Below are 20882 nucleotides of genomic sequence, written 5' to 3'. Positions count from 1 at the left end.
AACCCAGGAATTCTCTTATTTCTCTTGGAATTCTAGCAATAAAATTTCAAACTCTTATTTAAGAACAAAATCAAGTATGATTATTTTTAATGTTTTGTTTTGGAATGATGAAATCAGTACTTGAAATTATTACTAGATTTGGCACTAACACTGAAATTATTACATACAAATAATGTGCAGAACCAAATTATGCAGAACTACTTCTTCAATCTCTTAATTTTTAGTGAGCAGTTCCAAACGAGAACTTGCTTCCTCTGCATACCTGAAATTATTAACTATTTAATGCAACTTGGAGTTCAAGGTGAATTTTCAAAGTTCTGGGCTATAGGTTAATATTTACTGCTTATCTCAAAAATGTTTAGGTACTTTTCAAAGATCAATTTTTACTTCAATGCCTGAGGAAGCCATATAATGGTAAATAGTTTTCTTGTGAGCACACTTAATGAGGAGGTAGGAACTTGTGGTTCATCTGTCGGCACTGATCAATGACTGAGCAATCAGTTGATATTTAGGGAATTCATATAACTAGTATGAGCTGTGGTTTTGGATTCTCTCAGTTGGAAAAAGAAACTGAAACTATTTGCTACTACTCAAGGTATGCACTTCTCACAGAATAAACCAAGAACATAATGTTAGAGCATTCAGCATTCAGTCCTCCAGAATGTTATAATTTCTTATTTCTTCCACCTAAAATTATGCAGGAAATTTGGATTAAATTGACAAGTAGTTTGGAGAGAAAATAGTAGGTTGTTTAAATGAATATGCTGCAGAAGAAGAAATTCTTCTCCAATACAAGAGTATACTTATCTGTGTGGGTCTAGTTACATCTATATTGAATGTTAGGTTTAATCATAAATTTATGTTTAAGCCTATAACTGCTGATCTTAGGTAAAAAAACCCTACCTTAGTGTAATCCTCAGCAGTTGGCTGTACCCCAAATTCAGCAGTATGTGGAATGTCCAAATGCAACACACTGTGTCTACTGGTGTCTACTGGCCCCTCCTGCTGTGTATGAAATTCATCCATATACTGAAAGCCATAGCTGCAGAAAATCCAGCAGTGGTGATTCTGCAATTTCTTGGTCCATTGTTTCTAGCCTTCTACAAACTTTTATTTCTTTCTCCTTTATTTGTGATTAGAGCAAGTGGGGACAGAGAAAGAAGGCTCAGTCCTAAAAGGACTTTGAAAAGCAGATTGTGGATCACTCTAGGGTGGGTCCAAAGTAATGGATGTAAAAATGTGGATTTTGTGTCTTGAGTCAGGTGGAGATGACCTTCAGATTAGACCCCAGGGATAACTGTGTGCTATATTACTCGATGGATATTGTTCCTGAAAGGTGTTACTGACTGCTTTGTTCTGCTTAGATGAGCAAAACAGTCAGATCAGGATTGATGTTTATGCACTATGCATTCATTTGTGGCATAAATTCAGTTTAATGTTCCCATTGTATATGTCTTTTCTGCTCTTTTTGCATTCTGTAAAAAGATTGCACAGAGACAATATTGTGAAATTGAGGAAGAATAGTAAATCAGCTGATTGATTTTGATATAGTTTCTGTCCAAAAAATTTTTAGACTCGAATTAAGCATCTGAATAGAAGTTGTATTTTTCCTATGTAGTTCTATGTTTGAAATGCTGGAAGTGTGCCACAATTTTCTGGATTCACAGTGAACCACTTCAGATCAATATTACCCTGTCTGAATATATGTTATATCTTGGCTGACTCCACAGCACAGTTTGGAAGTTATCCTACAACTAGATTCAAGCACAGACCCCCATTTATCATGTAAGTAAATATGTCATTTGTGTTTAAATGATTTTTTTTTTCTTTTCCCTACCCAGGAAAGAGGAATTTGATGACTTGCTGAAGGTTTCAGAAAGCTCCAGAGAAATGATTGCTGCACTTCATGATCAGTTTGGACACACAGGATTTATGTACTGTGATAAACATGATCTGGCTACCTAGAAACATTGCTGTTTGCAGTTTTAATGGCTAAAGGGCAGCAGCAGCTACAAGGCTCACAAAGTATATGATGGTGTATTCTCAAGCATATGGTGTCTTTTCTGGGTGTTCCTCTTAAATTTTGCTGTGAAGAGGATTAAAGGAGAAGAAAACATATTTCCCTGGCTAAAATTCTGCTCACTCATAGGGGAAAGATCCAGAATTATATCCTTTCCCTACTGAAAGAGTATTGTAACCCTACAGTGAGAAACTTGTGCCCAGCATTGTTTCTATGAATAGCAGATTGCAAATTGGTACTGGACAGCCAACACACAATAGTTGGTGGCAACTCTGGGTGGCAAGTGTTACAAAACTAAAGAGTAATTGAAGGAAGCTAGTAATTATAGTTGTTCTTCCAGAATTCCATATTGGGGGAGACAAACAGGGACCGGAGTCGGAAGGATAAGGGAAGCAATCAGGAATGAGGTGTGAGGGAATAAAACAGTGTCCAAGGAAGAATCACATATGATGCCATGGCACACTGTTGCCCTCTCTCTGTAGCCCCCCACTGCTGGGGTTTTAGCTGCTCGAGTAGGGAGTCCAGCTTTGATACATTCCAGCTGTGTAACCTTGACTCAGACTGCTGAGCCAGAGCTGTGAGACCGTCTGTACTGGGATAAGAAAAGTAAAAAAATTACAGAGAGCGGCAGTGACTGCTGATCTGTGATAGCTAAGGGAATAAGGACTCAGCAGAGAAAACATCAACATGAAATGCTAACACCTTAAGGAAAATAAATGAAGGTAGCTGAAGGCTGGTCTAGTCAGGAACAGTCAGAAGCTGCCAGGTTGGTGTTGATCCATCAATGTTGATGGAGTAAGAGGGAGGAGCGGCTCTGCCCCCATGGTGGCTCTTGGGAGCCATGGCCACCAACCCCTCACTCCTCAGTGGCACCTGCCTGCCTGGTGAAGGCTTTCCAGCTGCTGTACTGGACTGTCAGCACACCCCTGCTTAACCCCACAGTTCACTAAATACCAGGTGTGTTTGATGTGTACTGGCCAATAAAGGATTGCTTTATACCTGTGAGTTATCCATATTTTGCTTGCAAAGTATTTTTGTGCCAGGCTAATGATACTCAAACAAACTGACTATAAAAATATCTTGTAGAGGCTAAGAGGTGATTTTATTATTATGCTGGGAAGCCAACATGAATAGAAAGTGGTAGCTTAATAGGAAAGGAACATCATCTTGGAAGAAGTGATTTACATTTCTAGAATTTAAGAAAAAAAAAGGTCATCTAGCAGAAGGTACACTGTGGCTGGGGTGGATGAAGAATCCTTTGCTGCAGCCATACATCTAGAAAAGCTCTGATGCTTAGAGCTATCTGACATTTAATCATGTCAAGCAGAAGCAAACAGCAATGGAAAAAAATCATTGATGTTTTTAATTAGGTTGTCTTGAATGCTCATCTGCATTCTAAAAGCAAAGGTCTTATTTCAGTAAAAATCATGGCCAGCTCCTGTAGCATGGAAACTGGCTGTACTCAAGCTGAATTGGGCCCTAAATTTGTTGCTTGGCAAGAGCAAGGAAATGTTTTGCTCTGGTGTCTGACTCCATTGGCAGTGGTGCTTGTTAATCACACAACCCATTACAATGCACTGTACAAGGAGGAATCTCAAAAACATCTTATTGCTGAGCTAAAGGCTATAAAGTGCAGTCTTTTCTGCTAACCAGATTTGTGCTCTGTTGTGTTTAGTGGTAGTTGTGCCAGTCTGTGATTACTCACAAGCGGTGTCTAGAGACTGTGGCTGAGAACCCTGCGTGTGAGTGCAAGGAGGGGAGGACCTCAGAGCTCATGCTTTGAAGCAATATTTAGGCTAGCTTAACACTGAGCAATAAAGTGAAGACAATAACATGGAAAAGGAAGGCTAAAAATGTTTAATTACTTTACCCTGATCACTCCTCTCCTTTCCAAGTTGGCAAGCAGGAACTGGAACTTGCCAAACATGTTTTATTTTTAAATCTTTTATCCATTGGCAAATCTGCATATTGCATCAGACCTCATAAAGGTGTTTTACAGTTTTGAACAGTTTCCCAGCCTGTACAAACCCGTGTGTTCATGCACACACACTTAGAGAACTGCTGCATAGAGGGGCAGCTCTGACTGTGGCATGTGTGGGGGTCCATTGCCCACGGAATTTTGTAACTGGGCAAAATCTCTCTGAGTTATGCTTCCCCCTTTTCTCACTGCAGCAGCAGCAGCCTTAGCAAGGCCAACAGCAAGGTGAGCTCTGCAGCCCACTGGAGGCAGTACTGTGCACCCATGCATTCCTTTGAGGAAAGGAAACCCCCTGCCCTAGCTGGAAGGCTCAGGAATTATCCACATATAGAGTGGTTTTTTGTATGTTGGATGCTCCCTCTACACACTGCTCTAGGATCTTGTTTAATGTATTGCAGAGCGTGTGAGTATCAGCAATGTTGGAATACTGGCAGTAATGAGTAAATGGAGAAGGGGTTTAGTCTCATAAAAAATAGATATCTGTGACTGGAATCCTAGTCCTGGCACAGCACTGCCTGACTTCTTTTCATCTGGGAGATGGGACTCACTGTGGCTGTGTACACTTTCATTTACATTGCTCAATTTCTGTCCTCCTTTCTAGTGCATAAACAGCCCAACTAGCAAATAATTTATATTATTTGTATATCATCATTCTGCTGAGTGTGACATTTAAATTGGGATATTGGCCAGTAAGAACTGTCTGACATTACCTGATGGCTGGTAGCTCAATGGAGTGCGATTTTTTTCACATTGTTAAATTACTTTCAGTTAATTTTCCATTGTTTTATTCAGTGAGAAATAAACAGGGACAGTAGTTGTTTTTTCTCTGGGAATAAGGTATTTTAATCCCTTTTTTTGAGGTGCCACAGATGAATGTCACTTCCTCACTGAAGAGTTAGAGCTATCTTCCTAGAAGGATTTGTGTGCAGTGTGTCTGTTTCATGCATCTCTGAATGTGCTTTTCCATGCAATGTAGCATGGTCCAGAGGTGCCAGCAATGTTTTGTGTTACTGTTGTGACTGAAATGTGCTTTCATTATTACTATGCTCTGGCTGATCTGCAGAGAAATTAAGAAGTGTCACAGGGTGTAAAAAGACCATAACTTATAAGTAAAAACAATGCACTTAGAGAGGCATGTTTATGCAGTTTGTGTATTTTTAATTTTCACAAAAGCTAATTATTTCTTACCACCGCCTGGCTCAAAATTAATCCTAAAAAATTAATTGTTTCCAATATTAAACAGTTGACAATTACAAATCAAGATTAAAAAATGGAACTTAGTGATAAAAAAAGACTTGATTACCTTTAAAAGGTCCCTTCCAACTCAAACTATTCCTTGATTCTATGCATATAGAATCTATCTCTAATTTTGACACTATTCTTATTTTTATCTTAGGTTTTAATACAGTTCCTTTGCATATTCCAACAAATGACCAATGTAAATTACAATCATGTCAGTTCTGCATCCAATTTATTTTTCAAATAGTCAGTGTGCTGAATCACAGTTATCTTAAAAACCACATTTCTCTTCATTACCTGTCAACAGACTGTGCTCCATAGCAGCAGCGTGTCCAACAGAGTCCAGGAAGGATGAACTCCTGTGCATTGCATAGCACAGTAACAGCTTTAAGTCCATGTCTTCTTAGCTAATAATAACCCACGTATTTCAGCCAGGTTCTAGGTGTCTTCCTTTTCTGGTATTTTTTCTTCAGGAATGAGAAGTTTCAGATAGCAATCTTTATCATTAAAAGATTAAATTAAATACTAGAATGAGTATTTAGAATTAAGAATAAAACTCTGAGATATATATAAATCATTATTTTTACCCTATACAAAATAAGATATTCTAGATATAAAGGAAAGTGTATTGATATATATAGATTAACAACATATTTTGCCTTTTATGGATTTTGAAAGAGATGAATTTTCATGTAAGGAAACACATAACCTTGTTATGATTTTCAGTGTATAACATAACTTACAATCTATCAAAGCTGAGATTTCAATAAATCCTTATTCTAAAATATATTGGTCAAAAAGGGAAATTTGAAACTACAAATGGTATCTAAGAAGAAATAATTCTTTCCCAAATTTGCAGTTCTTCCAGGCTTACATCTTATTGAAACAAAGTAGAGTAAATTTAATATTTCAATGACTGCAAAATAATAAACACACCGTTTTCATTTCTCCTTCTACCAATATTTATATTTTTTTAATGTGGTAGTTTAGAGACAGCGTGATCTGAAGGGGTTTATGGTGGTTCAGAATTATGTTTAAGACTTCTTTCCAAGAGATTTCTTTTGAGCTTTTCAGCTACTGGCCCAAAATTTGAGTAGGTCTTTTGTAGGGCCCGTGCATACCTGACAGTCTGACGCAGATATCTTGGAGACCATAGGGTATGGCAATAGCAACCAGCTTTAGAAGCTGTGTGCAGTCACCTGTATTATTTTTTTTAGGTAGATTTTTGTAACATTTAACTTCAGCCATCAGAAGTACAGGGGAAGGATTCAATTCAATATTGATATCTAAATTAGGTGCTTACCCTGTCATGTGGCATATATATCATCTGTGTGCAGATAGACAATTTGGGAAACCTCAAATGGCACTAAGTGTAGTTTTGGCAATTGAATTTGTCAATTCAGTTGCCGGTATTCTTACTGAAGCCTAGTTGAAAAGAGACTTAAGTGCAATTCAGTGCTTATTTACCTGCTGGGTTTCTCCTGCCCTGTTTGAGTATCTTCTTTAGGCCGTTATTAAATCTTTCTGAGAGTCACCAATTTATGGAGAAGGACCTATACAATTAAGACCTTTCCATACCTTAAAAGTTTAAGATAAATTTAAGAGTTTAAAGCAGAATACCTAGGGTTTGGATAGTTTAGGAGAGAAAGATAAAAAGATAAAATATCACAGATGCTAAAGTGTTCAATCTCTTATTATCCATTAAAATAAGAAGGATCAAAAATCAAGATAAAGCACTACTTTTATTCTGAGTAATTCATTCATCATTATACGAAAGTCAACTGTCGACCTTAGCTACACACAGAAAATTATAATTTCTGAGAGCTCTGACATGTTTTGCCATTTCCCACTGCTGCAGCATATGAGGTTATTGCCCTAGCTCTCTGTCCTAAGCAGGCAGTATATCTGTTTCTTACTGCTTCAGTTAATAACCTGGTATATGAGCTCAAGGATTCTCTAATTGCAATTAGTATCCTGGTCTGAGAACTGCAATGCCACGTAATATGTTGCCTACTCCATGTCCCTGCAATAGGGTGACAAAGAGTTGACTACTGTAACCTCTTCATAAATTGCAGCATAAAGGTAACAGGTCAAGCCCCTGGCAGACTTCTCACTTATGGAAAAAAAAAAAAAAGAAATCCAAGCCATGAAAGCATGAAAGTCAAAGCAATGAAGGGCATGCATTTGTTTTTCATCAGAAGGATCACATAAAATAAATTCATACTGCTGAAGAACAAAGCAGATGGTAATAAATGCCACATTGCCTTTAGATATCTAGTGAGAAAGGCCATTCCCTACTTCAAAACATTTAAATCTGTAACTCATACAACTCCTTCATACATCTTAATAACTTTATGAAATAAGGAGTTTATTTTTCATTAAGACAGAGGAGAGACCTCATTGCAGTTACAACTTCCTCGTGAAGAGACCAGGGGCAGGTTCTGATCTGAGGTGATCACTGTGGTGATCACTGTGGTGACCGGTGACAGGATCCAAGGGAATGGTCTGAAGTTGTGTCAGGGAGTTTTAGGTTGGATAGTAGGAAAAGGGTCTTCACCCAGAGGGTGGTTGGGCACTGGAACAGGTTCCACAGGGATGTATTCATGGCATCAAATCTGCCTGGGTTGAAGAAGTGTTTGGACAATGCACTCAGGCACATGGTGTGACTCTTGGGGATGGTGCTGTCCAGAGCCAGGTGTTGGGTTTGATCCCTGTGGGTCTCTTCCAGTTCAGCTTATGCTGTGATTCTGTGATTAATAGCTTGGTAAATTCACAGGAACTGAATTTGCTTTCTTCAAAACAGAATGCTTTTAAAATTTTGATTTGCAGAATATTTGAAAACTTGAACTCTTCAATCCCATTCAGACTAAATGAAATTTCAAGAAAATTCGAATTTTCCGTGAAAGAGAAAATTTAATTTTAGACTGACTTGTTGAAACCTACTCTTAAAATATGATTTATCATATTCTCACCATTGCACTAAAAATCAAGATCTGTTTTCAGTTATTACAGTTGTGGAAGTCACATAGCTTTTAAAAATAAGAGTCTGTGCCCACAGGTCTTCCAGTCTATCCATACCAAAACTAGCAATCTATCTACAATAGCATCCTTTTCAGAAATTATATCACTAAATTAAAGTTGGTCTGTCTTGCCATGTTCTTTGAGTTTTATGCAATAGCGTTTTATTCATTAAAGCCAAATTGAATAAAACCATAACCTTATGAAAGACAGACATCAGAAGGCATACATAGGAAGTACAGAAAGATGATGAGAACTTAAAAAAAAGGAAATCTCTATTCTCTATTTAATTATAAAAATTTTCTATAATAAAATAATTACAGCTGAGCAAAAGGACAAAACTACATTACTTACCCTTCTGTTTTAGAAAGGTCTGTTATGCTGGTTATTAATTTTGGTTAGTATAATAAACATGCCTGAAAGTAGCACCTCAAATAAATGATCAGACACATGGAAAAGAGAACTGACCTGTTTAAATGTCAAGAAATTGCACATTTAATTAGTGAGCTTGTTATTTCTCACAAGGAAAATTATCAGATGACAGCATTCATATTTTAATTAGGAGAGAATACCTTTGCACTCTTCCTGAGGCAGAGTACAAAATTTGTCATGCAAGCTGATTTTCTTTGTGAACTATTCTGCTCTGACTGCAGGCCTGGACTCTCAGAGGCAAAACTGCACTGAAATAGATAGTGTGCATACCTGAACAGCCTGGAGAGCCTTGGACAATTTCTTTGACATTAAAATGTATTGAAGACTATCTAATGGCCTCTTCTAGTTGAGGAGATGTTGTGCTGTCTTAACAGAGTCATAATTTTGCCCACAAACTTAATATGACTTCAGATCTGTATAGTTTCCATATACGTCCTTGATCCTCTTGTTTTGATCATTTCAGCTAACTAGCCATTCCCAATTAGAAGACTATTTCAGCACCCATTTATGGTCATTTTTGCTCCTTATGATTTCAGTTGTCTTTGATTTCAGCAGAATGAAATGTCTACACGCTTCCTTCACCTCAGCAGCAACATCTGTTCAGTCATTTTCTGTATTCTCTCTGGCTTCTGTTCTCAGCTCACTTCTGAGTCATGTGTCCGTGTTCCTGTATTCAAGCAGCTAACAAGCATTGTGGCTCTTTCTTCTGACATTCTTTCATGGGCTTCACTTTGAAGACTAACTCCACTTTGTCTTTTCAGCATGAAATTGAATGTTCTATTCAATCTTTAATATAGCAGTAGGTTTGAAAACGTTGCTTATAGTCTATGCTGCTCATTGGTCAGGATCTCTCATTAAAAAAATAATACTAAAATATATATATATATATATATATATATATATATATATATATATATAAACACACCACATTCTATATATGCCACCACATTATGCTGATGACAGCAGCCATAGTATCCTAGCAACAGCCTCCTTTTAAGATGAGTTTTTCAAAGGGCTACTGTCCAGAGTGCTTCAAATAGGCTTAATTCTCCATGCAGGATCTCTAGCTCCATAATTTATTTTTTTATGTAAAATCTTCTTGATAAGGCTGTTGTCACCAGTAAAATGTCATAAGCCCTAAATTTTTTAGGTTTTGTTGTTTTTTCCTTTTAAAGTCTGCATTTTATAATAGTGTCATAACAAGGAAAAATTGAAGTTTTTCTCTTAGGAAATCCCCCATAGTAAACTGATGAAGAGTTTTCTACAGAAATTATTTTCATGGAATATGTGTTTTCTCTGCATTTGTCTTCATAAAATGGATTGATTTTGCTTTTGAAAACTGTGAAAAACTTTTGCTCCTCCTCAGGGAGAGTAAAATGCCTCCACTGTGCACTCTGTCTCTGCTCCAGAGACCTTCCATTCTGCCCAAGGACACAGCTTCCAACAGAACATCCATCAGATAAGTCTGGGTGCCTAATACTTTGAGTTCAGACACCATTCCAACATGGGTGGTATGCTGGCACCTAACTGGCAGATGACTGAATCAGAAATTAGGTCTAACCCTCTGACCAGCTAAGGAGAGAATCAGGGCATCAGTGTGCAGGAATACCACTGCCAATAAAAAAAATGGGGAAGTGGAACAGATAGGTGGAAAGATATCAGGAAAAATATCTGGCTTTATTATTCCCCAGACAAAAATTATATTCATGCTATATTAGGATACTTATTTTAATTTTACATTCATTGTATCACATATATTGTCTTCTATTGTCTGGTTCTGTAAAATGTTCAAAATATGTACCTCTGTCAAGTCTTGAAATAACTGTTCTGGTTATCATGAGATGGGACTTTAATATTTAGTTACCTAGGAGTTTAAAATCTCTAGTCAGTCCATTTTAGTCTCACAGAATGTAAAAAATATAATAAACTTAGACTTTGAGCCATATTTGAATGTTTCATAGATAAAAGGAGTAATGATATAAGATATAATAGCAATTCTACAATTAAGTCTTTGCCATTCTTGTCTGTGGTGTTAATATTTTGAGATTTCTTCAGTAAGAAAATAAATTGAGCTGGAACTTTTAGATTTATTTAGTATGTGTTGATTATATGTTGATTAGCACCATTCTTCCTGTGATACTGGTTTTGCCAGTATTATTTGGAAATATGTTATTTGCCCTGTGGAATATGTCAGCAAACATGTAGAGATAATTTTAGAGAAGAACAATGAGTAGATGAGAAGAACAGTGTATTGAAAGCCATTACATTTATCATTGAGGAATGAGAAGGCAGAGATCTTCTGGTGATGTCCTAATGACTCCCTGTGGCAGATTATAGAAATATAGCTTTTCAACAAAGCAAAAAATAGAAATGACAGGAGTGCTAGTGCAGTGGAATTGTTTAAATACTTTATACTTCTTAACTCATTTTCATACTCTTCATATGGTTTCTAACACTTTCCTCTGATTTTTTCCTTCTTTGATCATTAGAGTATGATATTCCTCTGGGAGATCACAACATTATAGCATTCCCTCTGCTGTGGAGATATGCTAGAAAAATGAAGAAGAGAGCTGCTCTGGGAAATGTTAAGGAAGAGTTCAAAGCCTTATCATTTTTATGGTCAAAAAAACCTAGTGCAATTGATTACTCTGACCACACCAAAAAATAATCCTGGAAGCTTTAAGCCTGTTTGTCATCTGACTTAAAACATTTATGGAAGGACACTGCAAACACCAGTACTTGGTGGCAACTAACCCTGGGTCAAGAGAATCTGACATATCTTAGTGAGGTTTAGCAAGAAGATGTAGGCATGGCTAAGGATGATCTCTTCTGGCTGTTTTGCAGAAAACACACTGTTTATATTCCAGCTAACTCCATTCACATGAATTCATTAGAGTGCATAAATATCTAAAGGGAAGGTGTCATATGAACATTTCCAGGCTCTTCTTGGGGTGTCAAACAATATAACCAAAGGCAATGGGCAGAAGTTGATACACAGGGAGTTCAACCTAAATATGAGGAAGAGCTTCTTTACTGTGGGAGTGATGGAGCACTGAAAGAGATTGCCCAGAGAGGTTGTGGGGTTTCCTTCCTCATGTGCCATGTGCCATCCTGTGCCATGTGCTCTAGGATGACCCTGCTTGAGCAAAGTGGTTTGTCCATCCACTGAGGTCCCTTCCAACCCAACCAATTCTGTGATTTCCTTCAGGTTTTATTTCCTTTGTTTCAGAGGATTAAGTTTCAACTTTCTCCACACCTTGTAAAGAAAGGAGAAAATGCAAGACAATTTAATCTATACAGACACACATGCTTATGTTGCACTGGGAAATAATAGAGGTTTGCATTAGGATATCTTACTCAAAACGTTTCATATTTTATTTCTGACTGGATGCAATAGGATTTTACGGAAACAAAGGACAAAATAACAACCCTAAACAAAACTACAGATCCTCCCTTAACTATGTTAGGATGAGAATATAAAGAGAATTTAAGGTTTACCAATCTTACAAAATTTCTGTGAATCTCTTTCTATAGTGCTTAAGAGATGATAGTCCTGGTTTCTGTGGCCCACATCTCACAATCCTTTATCCAAAGATTTCATATGCTGACCTTACACACATAAGGAATAATCAGTGGCAAACTTAAATTATGCACCATTCAGTGTAAATTCCCCAGGTTCCCTTTGGTGAAATTCTTCTGCAGATGGCAACATTAATGAAACAGAGAAGGCATCTGCTGGCATACATGATTGTTAAAACTTATTTTCTCAGGATTTGTCCCTAAATGCCTCAATAACCATGCTACTTGTCTGAAAGGCAGAAAGATAACATTTTATCCACATAGCTGTAGGACTAATGAAAATGTAACATGTTTCTCCTGCCAAATCAGAGTTAATCCTAGGTTATATTTAAAAGAAAAAAGAAAAAAAGGAATTTTCCTTCTTAGGTTCTACTGATGAGGAATGCAAAATCTTTGCAGCAAGATAGTCTAGCTGTGAAATTGGTGGTAAATTAAAAGTTTAAAGACCACAGTTTCCTAAATACAGGAACCATGCTCACCAGCATGTTTTCTGTGATAAAAGTATTCTTGGAATTAAAAAAGAACAATAGTCTCCTGAGGTCATGAGTGATAAGTCACAAATCCCTGGAAACAAAGAAGTAGATGATAGAAGGAGGGAAACAAAATTACTGTGGAGGTTATTTGGTAATGTGTGCTTCTGGTTTATGGTAAAAAAAAAAGCAAACTAGTTAGCATTTACAAGAAATTCTCAGTAAAAAGGAGTTAAAGAAAATATTATTTCTGCCTAAAAAACCCTTTCATTTTGCAGATAGTTACTTTCTTATTCCCTTTTACCCATGTGGGAATAGAGTAAATGGAAGCTAAATGAAAAGCAATATAACGAAAAAATTTTAAAAAAACCCAAAACTTGCCACACTTATTAGTCTAGTTAACAGTGTATTGTTTTATAGCCAGCAAATTCTTAAGATTTTTTAATGTGAAAAAAGTGACACATTTAATTTATTACTATGCCACAGCTGTTGTGAGAAGTTACAAACTACACAGGACTGAGCCACTCATGCTCTCATTTGAAAATCACCCAAAAAGGTGTGATTTAGTTACTTTTATAATCTCTACTGCTTTTCCAAGCAGCCAATTCCTCCTGCTGTAGCTGATGTGAAACCAAGCTGTTTCTAGTGGTGAGACACTGTAGAAAACAGATCGCTGCTAACTCAGACATGCACTTTGTGAACCAGTTAGTTTATATATTAGCTGCTTAGCAAGTGAAAAAAAGTAGTCAGAAAATCTTGTTGAAACTATTCCTAAGCTTCATCTCAGTAGAAAAATGGTGATACTGTCTTTCTATCTATTTAGGTATGTCAATAAGCTTGGATTTTGCTAACATTCTCCAATAGGTTGTCTCTGGTGACTTAGAGCCTAAAAAAACTCTTGGCTCAAGCATCAATAGTGACTGGTAAGAATAAGCCTGCTATTTTATTGTTGGAAGACAAAGAACATAATTTTCAATTATGTCTAGTAAGCAAATAAATGCCTCCAAAACAATAATTATCTGAATATACACAGTGATATGCTATTACTACTGAGACATGTGTGGCATGGTTCTTCCGACAGCAAACAATAGAAGCATTAAATATAGGGGTATCTTTGTGGTGAGCAAATGGCCCTCAGAAACTAAACTATATCTGTGGCTAATTTATTTGCTTTAAAAGATTGAAAACACTATTGTTCTCATGCTTAATAGAATGTGTTTCACAACGGGACTCTACTGGCAACAACTTTATTGTAACATTAGTGTTCTGCAAAATTAGCATATAAGGACATAAATGCATTGCTAATAAACAGAAAGGTAGGAAATGTTTTGTATGCACACAGAAAGAACAAAGTCATGCATAAAGAAGAAGATAAATCTACCATGAGTGTTTTCAAATTTAATCAGGTCAACAGTCTTAGTGTGTTTGAGTTTGGGTGCATCAAAATGAAAGAGTGAGTTTAGTGGCTAGAATACAGAGTTGAGAATCAATATTCTTAGGTTTTATTCTCTGACACTAACTTGTTGTGTAACTTTGGGCAAATCATTTGAGAGCTTTGTGCCTAAGGTTGTTCATTTTTCAAATGAGATATTTGCATGATTTATGAGGATGTTGTACGGCTGGAATCCCAGAATATTTGCAAGGAAAGGTACAGTCTGAGAGGTACTAGAAATGTTAGATGTAATGACAGTAATACATTGCCATGGCCAGCTGTAAATATTTCTTCCTCTTAATGATGGACCCAAATTGTGACTGTTGAGCATGTCTTCATGCTTCCAAAAGTGGAAACCCATTCCAAGGGTTTTTACCAGTATAAAACTGGCTGCCTATGTTGAAGTATAAAGCAGGAATTCTTTGTAACCTCTAGTGCCCTATGGGACTGCACATACCACCTTTTTGCTGTACTGTTTTCAGAACTCCTGCAGGATGAAGGATCACTGAGCAGGAATACCAAGGAATGGAACTGAAATTAAAAACAAAAACCTACAAAATCTGTGTTGCAAGTCATTATAGCAAAAATTAATCTGCTTTAAATAACAAAAAGAAAAAAACCAGGTGCCTGCATTGTGCTGATTTATGGTGAAGCTATAAATTGAGTAAATGAGAGAAGGTGGATTATTTTGCTAAGAGGAAATGGCTATATCCCCATTAGGAACAATCTGACTTTTTGATTGATAGGTTAAAGAGGAACTGGCTGGAGAAGTTCAGGTGAGCCACTAGATCACTGTGTACACAGATATGTCCTGCAAAGAGCATCTTTGTAGACAAAAGGGTTATCCATTGTTAGGACCTGGTGAGGTGTTTGATAAAGAAGAGTATGTGCTGCTTTAACTTACCAAATGACAGATGTCCAGTGAATTAGATTTTTTTTTTTCTGTGAAAAAGCATCTACAAAGAGTTATTTGAAAAGTCACCAGGTATTCTACCAGCTGTCATGATCCAAGTTTGGGTCCAGGCTTGGGTCTCTGAGGTGTGAGACAGTAGTCTTATTTAAATAGGTAGAATGAGTGAGAAAGGAATTATCGCAGAATTACAAATTGGTTGGGGTTGGAAGTACCTCTGGAAGTCATCTGGTCCAACTGCCCAGATTGATCTGGTGGGGCCAGAGCTAGTTACCTGGACCCATGCCCAGATGTCTTTTGAGCATCTCCAAGGATGGATACTCCACAGACTCCCTGGGAAATCTGTGCTATTTCTCTGCTACCCTCTCAGAGATAAACTATTGTCTGATGTCCAGACATCAGCTTCTGTATTCCACTTGGCACCTATTGCCTCTTGTCCTATCACTGGGCACCACTGAAAAGAGCCTGGCTCCATCCCCTTTGCACCTTCACTTTAGCCATTCATATGCATTGATAAGATCCCTCTGACCCTTCTCTCCCTAGGCTGAACAGTGCCTGATCTCAGTCTTTTGTCATAGGTGAGAAGCTCCAGTACCTTAGTCATCTTTGTGGCCCCTTGTCTCATACTGAAGAGCCTGGAGCTCATCACAGCACTCCAAGAGAGGCCTCACAATTGACAGAGAGTAAGAATCACCTCCCTGTACCTGCTGCCAATACTTTGCCTGAAGCAGACTAGGATAACCTTCTTTGCTGCAAAGGCACAATGCTGGCTCACATCCAAGTTGGTGTCTCCCAGGATTCCTGGGTCTTTTTCTGGAAATTCCAACTGGGTGGCAGGAAATTGCTCACCCTGGGTGCAGGATTTTGTGCTTTTTCTTGTCAAAATCTTTGAGGTTCCCATCAGCTCATTTCTCCAACCTGTTGAGATACCTCTGGATGGCAGCAGAACTCTCTGGCATATCATCCAGTCCTCCCATTTTTGTGTCATCCTCAGAACTGCTGAGGGTACACTCTGCTCCCTCATCCAGATAATTAAGATTTTGAAAAAAAAAAAAAATTGAGCCAGTATTGACCCCAGAGGTACACTGCTATTAACTGGACTCCAATGACACTTTCTGTCACTGATCACCATGCTCTGACTTGGCCATTCAAGCAGTTAATAACTCACCTCTCTGTGTGCTTATCCAGTCCATACAGCAACACCATGTATATAAGGATCTTATGAGAGATTTGGTCAAAGGTCTTACTGAAGTCCAGGCAGACACTCACTACTCTACCAGCAAAGTAATTTCATTGTGGAAATTCAACAAGTTGATACAGGATGATTTTCCCTGAGTGTACTCCTGACACTCCTGATGATTTTCTTCTTTTTAATGAACCTGGAAATGGTTTTCAGAATTTCCTGTTCCATCATCTTCACAAGGATTGAGGTGAAACTGACTTGTGGCTGCCTGTGCCTCCTTGCCCTTCTTAAAGTTAGGAGTGGCATTTATTTTCCTCCAGGTAAAACTCCCAGCTGCCACAATTGATAAAAAACTATAAAGAGAGGCCTTGCAATGACATCTTCCAGTTACCTCAGTACTTGTGGGTGCATCCCCTCAAGACCTGTGTGCTTAGGTATATTCAGTTTGGTTAAGTATTCATTGACATCTTTCTTATTCCAGCCTTTTCCTGTGGTCTCTTTTTTCATCCAGACTGGCATGCTGACATTTTTACCTGACCTATTATATTTTTAGAATAGAATACTCGAGCTTGGATGAGGTGATCCTTGAATAGTAACCTAGATAGCTCTCCTGAGTCCTGCTTCCCTCCAGGGGCTTATCCCACAGGACTCTGCCAAGCAGATCTCTGAAGAAGCCAAAATCTGCCCTCCTGAAGTTCATGGTTATGATCTTGCTTTTCACCTCCTCTGTGCCCTGAGGAACCTTATCCTGGTCATTGGAGCCAATGTTGCCTTTGATCTTCACGCCCCAACAAGTTCCTCATTGTTGGCAATATGAGAACCAGCAGACCTCTCCTTGTTGGCTCAGCTTGGAGGAGGAAGTTATCATTGATGCATTTCAGAAATCTACTGGGCTGCCTATGTCCAGCTGTGTTGTCCCTCCAGCAGATAACAAGGTGATAAAAGTTTCCCTCTGAGAACCAGGTATTGTCATTCATAAAGAGACTGTATCCCTCCATTGCAACACTAGTCATGGGTGCTATCTCACCATGTTTCCCCAATCCCCAAAGGATCAAAGCCCTGCATCTGTGCAAAGGTCTTTAACTCATCACATGTGTTCCCCACAGTTGCACACATTAGTGTACAAGCACACCAGTATGTGGAGTTCTTGGACAGGGAACTGCTTCTGGGATAGTCAGAAGGATAGTTTTGATAGGCCTCCCAAAACATCCAGGATCCTGGGCCCTGGTGGGCAGAAAACCTCTCTAGATTGTTGGTTTGTCTGACAGTTTCGTGTCTCCTTCCCCTGCAGCAGGAGTTCACCTGTAACAATGACTCACCATTACCTTCTGGTAGTCTTGCATGATGTAGAGTTAGGTGAACCAGGTTCTTGCAGGCACATCTGACATCTCTTCAGCTGTGAGGAGTGTGAACCTAATTCGAATCTGTAAACCCATAGATGGGACAGGAGCCTTCCTTTCGGTACTAGAAGCCACCAGATTCCATCCTTCTTCTCCAGAGCTTGCATTTACCATGACAGTGAGTCAGTTCTTCTGACTGACTGTCATGGTACATGTTCTTCAACATGGTACATGTTCTTCAACAGTTCTTCAAGCTGTTCATTTTCAGACAAGATCCTCTCTATCTCCCTTTTACCTCCTTTGATGATGAACCTTGCCACAGGAATTTCATAAGCTTCATTAGAAAATAAAAGTCTTGCCAAAGCCCCAGTGATCTAGATGCTGCCAGTTGTAGTGCTAATTACTGCTTTTTTTTTGCTACTTTCAGCTCCCTACTATAGCACAAAGTGACAGAAATGAGATTATGTGGGCTGACTTTACAAATTCTCCTGAAGTCCTGAAAAGCAGTCAGCACCTGGCTGCAGAGGGACCACCACAGAATGCAATGGAGATCCTACACATATCAAAGCATATTTTGAAAACTTACTTTTGACACAGGGGAACTTTCAGAATTTCAAGCAGCCAAATTGTTAAGAGAATGAATACTAAGCAAAGTATATATGATACCCCTGTATAGAAAAATGTCCTTAAAAAAGACAAGACAGTGGCACAGAAGGAAGATAATTCAGAGCTGTGTAGAAAATTATATTAAAAAGTCCATGTTAAAAGAATAATTTAAAAAGCTGTGGCAAAGGAATAAATAAAAGGTGACATTCTGGTGCAACTGATGCAAAAATGAAGCCTACATGTCAGACCATTTGATGAGAAAGGAATGTGATTTGAAAATGTGTGTCAGAAGCTGAAAGGGCTAGTGCAAGTCCAGTGAGGCCTTAGCCTCCTGGTTTAATAAGAACTTCCATTTGCACAGATAACTTTTCCTTCAGAATACATATGCCCTATTGCCTCTCCTTCTTCTTGTCCCTGACTTTTCATTGAACGTGCCATAGTATGTGGAAAATACTGTTGATCAATGGCAATTTTAAAGTAAAAATAAAATATAAGATTTCCATGCAAGTCACAGACATAATAAGCCAGTAAGTGCTGTAAAATCTTTATGGCTAAGGCCCTTTTCATTAAAATAGTTGAGAATATTTTCTGCAAAGTGAAGGTCTTTGAAATTATGTTTAAAGTTTTAGTGTTCCTGATAGAAAATTCTCCAGGAGAAATGATTACTTCCTTTCCATGTTCTATAATGGTTGTACTAACAGATCCCTAAATGTCAGATAAAATATTTTCATAAATAATATATACAACTACATATTTGCCTTAGATATTGCCTTTTAAAATTCTGGTAGTTATTCACCACTTACTGGAGAAAATCATCTCTTTGAGTTGATGTTTGGAGCTGGTAGGGAGGGGTTTTCTCTGCTTTCAGTTAAACATGTAGTCAAGGTACATGTTTAGATTTCATATCTATGCTTTTTCATAGTTTCTGTGTATGTTACTACAGAATACTTTTGAAGCTTAAGCATGAGAGACATTTTTTTCCCTCATTATCACACATTACTTTATATTGTTCTGTTCACTTGGAGAAAATAATAGAACAATCACATACTATTTTTACCATTCTCTAATTCTTCTATATCCCTGAAGGTATATAATTCCATTAAAAATATTATGGATCATGGAAGGAAAAATAAATCCTTTTCAAAGTTTAGACTCACTTTCACATATGAGTCTTAATAATAGAACACACTAATTTGTCAAGCTTTCAAAAGACATGCTGATTAAATATTTTTAACAGTTTTAATAAGCAAAAGCTATTGTTAGCTTTAAAATGTGGATTCTTAAGATGGTTATTCATCTTAGCCCAGTAAATGGCTGCACCTCTTTCATAAGATAAGTCCTTTTTTTTTTTCTTCATTTTATTGCATATGCATTTAAAATCTCAAGACTTCTTTTACTCTTATACTATGTAATGAAATACAATGGAGGTGAATAAATGTGACTTGTAATTGCCACTGATTAAGATCAAGAATGTGATCAACTGTCTCAGGCAGTATTTTGTTAAGCCATGGAAATCCAACCACATTCAGTCATGTGATCATACCCATATTTGCAAAAAATATACAGTAAAACTTCTGTAGTAAGTAGAGAAAACCTTCCCTGAGGAAACTCTATATTTGTAGGGTTATTTATTTAACACTTTAAAAATCACTGTTGAATAATTATTAACAGACTTTTTAAAATGTTTTGTCCTTCTGGCATGTGGAAAATTCATATAACTTGTTTATTATATTTTTGCCATCAGAGAATCATTTGAATTTTGCTTTAATAAAATTGAGATGTTTCCTTACTGCTTAAAGCTTGCTACAGATGAATGTGCTTTCATTAAAAGTCTGTGTGATCAAATCTGCTTAAGTCTGTTTCTCCAATTCTCCATCCTTTTGCATGGAAGTTGATGACAGATGAGTAGCTAACAGTGAAAAGCAGTCATAGTACACATTTTAAACAAGCTTGCCATTCCGAGTGAAAAATTCTTGTTACAATGTTAGTGAAGATCCTCATGTTCACTTACACATGTGCCATAGATTTGCTGCACTGGCTGTGTTGCTCGGGGGTGCTATAGCATAAATAAACATAGCCTACGGCTTGCAAGAGTGCATTTTTTGTTAAGGGAAGAACAAAAAAAATGTTGAGCTCTTGAATGAAAAAGCTTTGCTGGGAACATTCTTCTATCTAAAGCTGTCACTGATAGCCACCTGAAAAAAAGATGAAACTCCTAAAATATTTCCTAGCCATGTTGTCCCCCGGGGTTAATGGGAAGGACTTCAAAGCAAGTTGCTAAGTGATAGCTGTATGGAAAGGCTTCTGTATTTCAGAAATAACATGGCAACAAAGTTCACCTTGGCACCAGCAGTTCCAGATGATTAAGTTGGACATATCTTACATTTATAGGTACAAATCTATTGAAGAATGACAGGTACAGTGTGTAGAGACTAAATTGCAACATTCTTGTAGTTTCAGACATTATGAAAATGGTATTTATAGACAAAATGTACCATTGAATTTATGCCTACACCCCCCCTCCCCCCCAGGTATGTTCCATTGAGGTGGCAGGTGCCACATGGCTGATTTTGATAGAGGTAGAGTTGGATAGAGATCATCTAGAGATAAATGGTAGATGTCTACAGTGACAATTACATTCACCAGGCAGCAAACTCAGGCACTGAACACTTGTC

At 37.6% G+C, this 20882-nt stretch overlaps 1 long non-coding RNA gene across 6 annotated transcripts in view; it reads left to right on the top strand.

The window, feature by feature from the left end:
- Window positions 1–20882, top strand: part of LOC143693509 (uncharacterized) — a 149201-nt gene that overhangs the window by 55783 nt on the left and 72536 nt on the right. Inside the window, exon 2 of one of the 6 annotated variants that reach the window (XR_013181245.1) lies at window positions 1842–20056. The exons of the other annotated variants lie outside the window; for them this stretch is intronic. This is a non-coding gene — a long non-coding RNA (uncharacterized LOC143693509). Of the gene's footprint in view, window positions 1–1841; window positions 20057–20882 lie in introns of those variants that run through there. 6 annotated transcript variants of the gene reach the window in all.

The sequence above is a fragment of the Agelaius phoeniceus genome, chromosome 3 (assembly GCF_051311805.1).
Source record: "Agelaius phoeniceus isolate bAgePho1 chromosome 3, bAgePho1.hap1, whole genome shotgun sequence".
NCBI classification, from domain to species: Eukaryota; Metazoa; Chordata; class Aves; order Passeriformes; family Icteridae; genus Agelaius; species Agelaius phoeniceus.
Note: the sequence above shows the minus strand (reverse complement) of the source record. Positions and strands in the feature narration are given on the sequence as shown.